Here is an 8,634-nt window from a genome sequence, read left to right as displayed (position 1 = left end):
TCCTCCCTGAAAGTTCCTGAAGTTTCCTCTTTGAAGATCACTCTGAACATCCTATTTCTCAGTCTCAGTCTCTGGCTCCCCTGGCGACTTCTGCTCTACCTCTGGAGTCCGAGATAAAAAACTTCACCCGGATCTTCTGTCTGTTCCTTGCACATCTGGGCGCCTCCCTGATGGACTGATCCCGTCCTGCCTCATAAACGCTTTCATCACGTGTCATTGTCCGTGAGCTCAAGACTCCAGCAGCTCAGAGTCCTGTCTGCACCTGTCCATGGGTCATCTCCACCTGGACAATCCAGGACCCTCCCGATGGAACTCCTCTTCCAGCCACTGGTCCCTGTCCCATGTTGCTGATCTCTATCTGGGACAGTCCTGACATTTTATGGATGTAGTTCTCTGGGGCTAAATGCCCAGGACTCTGTGGCTTCCCTCCTGGCTGCTCTGCCCTCGGGCAGGCGTGCTGCCTGGACAATAGTGGATGGTCAATTCACCCTAAGGAAGGTTTTTAAAACAGAGATCTCCAGACCTCTGGAGGCACTAAATCAGTATCCCTAGGGGTAACACCAAGCATCTGTATTTTACCAAGTTACCCAGGTGATGGATACGTGGCACTTGGGAAATCCGGGTTTAAACAACCTACCAAGATGGCTTCACTGTCCAGTACACATTTACACTAAATTTTCTATTCCGTTAAATAATGAAAAGTAAATTAAATTAACAAAGCAAAGCAGAACCGTTTCTAATCTTGTAGATGATATCCACCATCCTTCTTTGAGGTGCTATTTGCCTGATAAGACAAAGCTTCATGTACATTAAGTGGACATCCATTTACCTGAATTAATTCCTGTATCCAACTCAAATGATCCATTTGGCAACAAGAGCAAGTTCATAGGGGGTGTTAGGGTGAAAGGAGGAGAAATGAAGAAATAAGAAGCCTTCAAAGAGATAATTATAAGTTCTTAATTTTTTTTATCAAAACAAAACAAAGCAAAAAGAACCTTAGTAAGATACACAGAACAGAACTCTTCAGGACAGGATTGCAGGATATGCAAAGACCCATGTCCAAGTTGATTTGCCACCTTTCTAACTAGCCTTTCATTGCTCTCAACTTTGTTAGCCTATTTTTGTTTTCCCAAGATTTACCAGATACAGTTTCTGTTTGTGAGCCACCCAGAAGCTTGAGAATGCTCTCAAGCTTACATACATGTTCATCTTGAAGGTTGTGTTCCATCAACCACTTTTTATTTTTTTTATTTTTATTTTTTTTAGATTTTTTTTTATTTATTCATTTGAGACACAGAGATGGAGAATATGAGCAGGGGGAGAAGCAGAGGAAGGGGGAGAAGCAGGCCCCCCACTGAACAGGGAGCCTGATGTGGGGCTCGATCCCAGGACCCTGGGATCATGACCTGAGCCGAAGGCAGACGCTTAACCATCTGAGCCACCCAAGCGCCCCCACCATCCACTTTTTAAAGAGCTCTGTCCAAACTTTTTTCTTATAAATAACTCAAGTGGACTTTGGTACTTGTTTTCAACCTCTCAGAAAGAAATATTCCATGCTTCCTCTAATTTCCATGGTTATTCTTCCTCCAGGGTTTAGACAAAAGAAAGGGGAAAAATCTAACACAGCCATATATATGTGTGTATATATATATATACACATATATATGTGTATATATATGTGTATATATATATATATATGGCTAAGTTTTGGACTCTAACAAACTCCAAACTTCAGAAATGGGGAGCTGAGGTTGCCCTGGGCTGAATATTAATATATCAGTCCTTCTCCTGCTTCCAGGCCCTGGAAGATTATCAAGGATCTTGTCTTAATCCACTACAGCAAATACCACAGACTTAAACAACAAGCAATTTATTTCTCGAAGTCTGGAGGCTGAGAAGTCCAAGATCAAGGTGCCATCAGATTCTGTGGCTGGTGAGGACCTGCTTCCTGATTCACAGATGACAGTCTTCTTGGATCCTCACACAGGAGAAAGAGAACTACCTAAATCTCTGGTCTCTTCTTCCAAAGGTGCCAGTCCCATTCACAAGGGCTCTACGCTCATGACCTAATCACCTCCCAAAGGCCCCAGCTGTAAATACCATCATATAGGGATTAGGGTTTCAACATATGAATTGGGGGGGGCACAAACATTCAGTCCACTGAAGGTAGTGTCTGTCTACCTGTGCTCTGACAGCATCCTGGCCTGAAGTCCCCTGCCTGGAGTCCCCTGCCCCTGTCTCCACATCTAAGCAGTGTCATGAGCCCCAAGACTCTTGGGTGGGTGCCTGCCCAGGCAAATGAGGCTGGGGACACAGATCTGCTTGGAGCTAGAAGCCTGCCTCTCCCCCTCCAGTGTAGACCAGACCACAGAAGAACTCTGGGAGTAGCAGGTCTGCCTCTTCTGTAAAGCTCCAGGGAGCACTGGGCTCCCAGCCAACATCCACATCATCTTGTTTGCTTCTTGCAGGTGATAGATAAAAGGTGCTGCTGTGATGGATTCTGACCCTTCTCCCTCTTTTGTTACAGTGAGAATTACCTGCAACTCTGGAGAATCTGCTGCCCTTTAAGGAAAAAGCCAGTCAGAAGTTTCTCATGCTGACTCCTCCCTCTAGGATGGTTTCTCTCCAACCCCAGCCAGGTGAGATCTGAGGGTTCTAGAATTCCCAGACTTGACAGAACCTTCAAAATTGTTTCAGCAAGAAACACAGGCAGGACCAGGGCTCCTGACTCTCTTTCCACGGGTGCATTAGTCAGGTCTCTCCAGAGAAATGGATGACATGAAAAATTAACCATCACAATGGGGCACTTCCACTTTAGAATCAGAAATCTATTAACGTAAAGCAGCTTCGATGGGGCATATGAGAGTCTTGTTCAGCATCAAGAGAGCTTGCCTAGACCCTCAGAAGGAACAGGAGGTGGGCACAGCTCTTCTCTCATGCCACTCACTGTTTCTTTGGGAAACTCTTCTGCCCCCAACCCATGAGGCGGACTTGTGGGTTTGTCAGTATTGGTACCCTGCCGCACCTGCCATGTGAACCAGATTGAGCTAACCATCTGTCCTATCTGTGGTGGGCAGCATAATGGCCTCCCCAAGGAGCCACATCCTAATCCCCAGAACCTGTGAATATATGACCTCACACGGCAAGGAGGAATAAAGGTTGCAGATGGTATTAGGGGTGCTAATTAGCTGACCTTCAGATATGGACAGTGATCTGGATTATTTAGGTGGGCTCAATATAATCACAAGTGTTCTTAAAAATGGCAGAGGGAGGCAGTTAGAGACAGATGTGAGGATGGAAACAGGGTCACAGAGATGCTTCGTTGCTCGCTTTGAAGATGAAAGGGAGCCGCGAGCCAAGGAATGTGTGCGGCCTCTAGAAGCTGGAAAAACCCAGGAAACTAGCACCTCCAGAAGGAATACAGGCTTGCCAAAACCTTGATTTTGGTTTGAGGTGGCCTGTGGATTTTTCTTTCATCATAATCCTAGACAAGGAACAGTTTCAAAGTCCCAAACCAAGTTCCATAGCTTCTGAGCCAGGCCGCAAGCTATTCTCTGCTTCCTGAGACTTCCACCTGTCAGATATCTCAAATAAGTCTAAAATTAGAGGGAATAGTGCAGTTGTTTTCCCAGCACTCATTCACTCTCTCGTGGTAATAGCAACCCCAATTTTCCTTTGGGAGCACACGTTTCTCTGAGTCTCCATCCAGTGACTTGGGAAGAGGGTAACCTCCACCCCCCGCCCCGAACCCACTGCCCGTTTCCAGAAATGAGCACATGACACTGGTCTGACCAATCACAGTCGAGATGGGAAAATTGTGGCAGAGCAGGATTCGGTGGGAGGTAGGGAATGGGGGCTAATGGGAGCTCTGTTTGGACATGTCAGTGTTTGAGAAACCTGGGAGACATCTAAGTGGAGACACTGCAAAGGCAGGTGGATATTCCGGAGTATAGTCCAGGGCAGAGGTCCAGGCTGGGGATATAAATTGGCTTAGGATCAGAACTATGAAGCTGGATGAGATCCCCGAGGAAGACAGTATGGGGTAGAAAAGAGAAGAGGTCCAAGGCCAGAGCTCTGCAGGACTTAAGCCTTTAGAGAGCTAAAGAGTGATGGACACTCAACAAAGAAGACTGGTCACCCAGCCATGGGAGGAGGGTCGGGGAGGAGGTTGTCCCCAAAGCCAGAGAAGAAAGCATATCAAGGAGAACATGAACACCTGTGTCCAGTACTACTGAAAAGGCACATCAGATAAGGGCTCAGGAAGGGCCATTGGATTGAGCCTCAAGGTCGTCCCTGCAAACCCAAAGTGCACTTTCAGTGGAGGAGCAGAGGTACAAAACCTCGATGGGGGTGGGTTCAAAATGAGTGGGATGAGAGAAACTAGAGGCAGCAAGTATGGACAATTATTCAAGGAATTCCTTGAACCCATCAAATATTTATTTTCCCTTAAGCCACTGTGAACGGCTTTCTGTGGTTCATAATCAAAAATGTCCAGACTAGGGCGCCTGGGTGGCTCAGTTGGTTAAGCGACTGCCTTCGGCTCAGGTCATGATCCTGGAGTCCCGGGATCGAGTCCCGCATCGGGCTCCCTGCTCGGCAGGGAGTCTGCTTCTCCCTCTGACCCTCCTCCCTCTCATGCTCTCTGTCTCTCATTCTCTCTCAAATAAATAAATAAAATCTTTAAAAAAAAAAAAATGTCCAGACTAATGGAGGAGGGAGGCAGGAAGCAAATACCAAAGGAAGGTACTGAATACACACTCTATGCCAGGAGCTTTATACACATGGTCTCCTTCCATTTTAACCATATGTAATAACCCTATAGAGCAGGTGCTCCTTATCCCCATTTTAATGAGAAAGAAATTGAGGCCCAGAGAAATTAACTACCCTTGCATTCAAAGCGGCATTCAAATCCAGATCTGACTCTAGACCCTATAGCACAGCCATGGGGGCGGGGGGGGACAAATATTACTGAAGGAACCAGAGAATGAGCGAGGCCCTACTTTTGCATTAAGGTATGCACCAGTGGTTCTCATTCAGAACCACTTGGAGAGCTTCTTAAAACCGGGCTGCTGGGCCCCATATCAGCACTGGGTAGGGGAGAGGGGAGAGTCTGCATTTCTAACGAGTTCCAGGCAATGATATTGACACCACTGATCCAGGACGACACTTTGAGGACCATGGATTTATACCATCACATTCCTTGCTCAGGCTCAGGGTGCCTGAAGGGCCCCATTCCGAACTCAGATCTCTCAATCTTATCTCTCATCTCTGAGCTCCGAGAGGGAACCTCACAGCACTAACCAGACTCCTCCAACCTCTCCCTTTGAATCACCTCTGAGACCTGGCGGTGGGTGGTCACAGGGCAGGCACTCCATTTAAAATGCCTTGTGTTAAGGAAAAAAGTCTTGTATTTAAAAAGACTCCCCATACTTATCATCATGTAGCCTATAATCATTTATAATCATGATTGTCAACATGAGACATAGAATTCCCTGAATTCCACAATTTCAGAAACATAGTTTCTTTGGGGAGTTTGATCAGTGTGTAATTGGGGTGGAGTAGGTCTCCCTAGGGCCTTCAGGTCAGGCTGCGACAGACAGGGCTATCCTGAAATTCACAGCCATCTCCTCTGGCGCGCAGCTTCTGTGGAATGGTGTGGAGAACAACCCACACCCCCAACATTTTCTGCCCACACCGTACTTCCCAACCCTGGACCTGTATGTCTGCTCTTCTTGACCCTGCTCCTCCTCACCCAGCCACGGAGCAGGGCTGGGTCTCTTTTGGGTGTCTGTACTGGTCAGGGAGGAAGCAGAACCGAACAGAGCATTGACCTTGAAGTCAGACACATTTGAATTTGACTCCGAACTCAGCCAGGTAGTAGCTGTGTTCCCTCAAGCAAATTACTTGACCTCCGTGAGCCTATTTCTTCTTCTATGAAACAGAGACAAAAAGAAATACCTAATAGGTTGCTGGAGTGGATCATGAAAATGATTTGTTAAATGCCCAGCATAAAGAATGGTTATTAACAGAGTTGTTTAATCATGCATTTAACAAGTATTTACTGAGCACTGACTATGTTCGAGCTAGGAGCTGGGGATTCAACAGTGAAGAAAGGAAACAAAAATTTCTGCCCTCCTAGAGCTTAAAGTCTGGTGGAAACAGTCAGACAATTAGCGTTATTACATGACATTAAAAGGAGCTAAGTTTTTTGGAGAGGAGATGGGGCCTGCCTTGGCGGGAAGTTTGCAAGTGTTAATAGGATGGTCAGAGAAGGCCTCGTGGAGAAGACCCACTTTGAACAAAAGACTTGAAGGAGATGAGGGGTGAGCCATGTACCCTGGAGCAAGAGTACCTGGGGCAGAGAGAACAGCAGGTACAAAGGCCCTGAGGTAGGGCATTCTGCACGGGTTTGAAGATTAGCAAAGAGGAAAGTGTGCGAGTGCCAGGGCAGAGTGTACAAAGGGAAGAGGATTAGCAATGAGGTCAGAGCATAATTACATGTTTTTTTATTAATGGAAGCTATAAGCCAAAGGTAAGTCACAGCTGCTCTAAGTCAGCTTGCCTAGTGACAGCTACTAAAAGTCACGTTTAAAGAACTGCGATGTTTTAATACATGACACAACAGCCCCTGGTAAGCACATTTATGTGAAGGGGTCTTTCCAATTGTAATCAAAAGTGATCTCCACTAATACCAATAAAATCCAGATTCCCCAAGGGTAGAAGCAGGAAATGAATCTCAGTGAATCTCCATGTGGTTGGGGCAGCTGGATCTCAGCTCTTGTGCCCAGACACCTGCCTTCCTTTGGGGATCTGTCACCATCACTAGCATCCTGGCCACTAGGGGATGCTGCTTCCCACTTAACGCCCTCCCTAGCCTTAATGAGGAACCTTAGCTCAGCGGGGTCAAGGCTGAAGCACGGTATCAGGATTTGCAAATAACAGGGGAGAGCAAAGCGAAGCTAAACACAGGGACTTACTGAAAACATGATCACCTAGGGATCTAAGCCAGCCCTAGATTCCAGCTTCCAGCCAGCCTCTCTGAGGTAGGCACTTTGTAGCATTTATTCATGTAACCCATCTCCATTGAGTGAATACCATGTGCCAGGCACTGTGCTAGGCAGTGAGGATACGAATAAAATAGGCATAGATTTGGCACTTAACCAAGAAATCAATACGTAATCCCAAAGTGGAATAGGCCAATAAAGGAAATGAGGAGGGCATGGTGATAGAGAGTATCTGTGCAGATTCAGGGTGGCCAGGGAAGACCTTGTAGAAGGAGTAACCTTTAATCAAAGGCATTGGGGAGAGAGAGAGTCTATATGACTTGGAGAGCAGCCTTCATCCCAGACTTGTAAGGGATGTTCCTGAAGGTCCTGAAACAGGGCAGTTCCTAAATGACCACAAGATCTTCTTTGCCACATGCTCTTCCAGTGGGACTTGGCCACATCCTCATTGAGAGGTCGGGTCTTGGTTCCACCTCTGAGTCAGGACAGGGGCTGGGTCTGCTCTCCCCAGGAAAGGTTGTGCCATGTGATTCTGGAAGACAGATTGTCCAAAGGATACAGCTTCTGCCCTGTTCGTCCCTTCTGGGATGCTTGCTCTGGGGGAAGTCCACATCATGCTGTGAGGACAACCAAACTATCCCAGGTATAAGCTCGCATGGAGAGAATGACGTGGAGAGATACTGAGGCCCCTAGCCAATAGCTGACATCAACCACAAGACAGATGAGTCAAGAAGCCTGCAGTTGACTCCAGCTGCTAGCCTTGCAGAGCTGTCCCAGCTGAGGCCCCAAACACTGGTGGATAGACAAGCCGTCCCCAATGTGTCCTGTTTTAATTCCTCCCCCACAGAATGCACCGATGCAAACATTGTTCGTCTGACAGCACTACATGGTGGAGGACGCACTACGCAGTTGGGTAACTGGAAAAAACAGCTGTGTGGCGCAGGAACCAGCCGGGAGGCAGATGCAGAACGGAAGCACTCTCCTAGACATTTTGATTCCCTGAAGTCTAGATCCAAAGACCCTTCCTTCTCCCCTGATAAAACTTCCAGCCCCCTTTTCCTGTCCGAGAAACCCCTGGCACCCAGGTGACTGGCCTGCCTCCAGCCAAGGTCCGTCTACCCACTGGTGGGATGGGCGGGGCCTCACAGCGAAGGACCAGACAGAATACACAGAACACCATGCAGTCACCCAAATGGCCTTGCAGGGTGCGCATGCTAGGCAGCCGTTTCTCTGCTTGAGCTCTTGAGCCCATTCAGCTCGGTCATCCAAGGACACGTCCACCTTAATTTTATATGTGTAACAATCGTGTCAAAATTAATTCCTTCTTCCATGATACATAGCATTTCATCCCTTCAGTGTTTTTGCTTCCTTTTAAGCATGGTTTGCTATTTTGCCTATTTTAGCATTTTAAAGACTTCTTTTTTTTTAAATTTTTTTATTGTTATGTTAATCCCCATACATTACATCATTAGTTTTAGATGTAGTGTTCCATGATTCATTGTTCGTGCATAACACCCAGTGCTCCATGCAGAACGTGCCCTCTTTAATACCCATAAAGACTTCTTTTTTAAAAGCCATCTCATCTGAGTACATCTTAATTGGCTGAAAATCCTTGAAATGCTGAAACATG

The 8,634-nt window shown here is 46.8% G+C and overlaps 1 long non-coding RNA gene across 1 annotated transcript in view; it reads left to right on the top strand.

Moving 5' to 3' along the window:
• The first annotated feature begins 1,950 nt into the window (after positions 1–1,950).
• LOC118023837 overlaps positions 1,951–8,634 on the top strand; it is a 32,508-nt gene continuing 25,824 nt past the window's right edge. The window contains exons 1-2 of the long non-coding RNA XR_004682911.1: positions 1,951–2,029; positions 2,528–2,639. This is a non-coding gene — a long non-coding RNA (uncharacterized LOC118023837). The remainder of the gene's footprint in view (positions 2,030–2,527; positions 2,640–8,634) is intronic.

This window comes from Mirounga leonina, unplaced genomic scaffold (genome assembly GCF_011800145.1).
Source record: "Mirounga leonina isolate KUSES-001 unplaced genomic scaffold, KU_Mleo_1.0 Mir_180, whole genome shotgun sequence".
NCBI classification, from domain to species: Eukaryota; Metazoa; Chordata; class Mammalia; order Carnivora; family Phocidae; genus Mirounga; species Mirounga leonina.
This window is presented reverse-complemented; position numbering and strand designations above follow the sequence as displayed.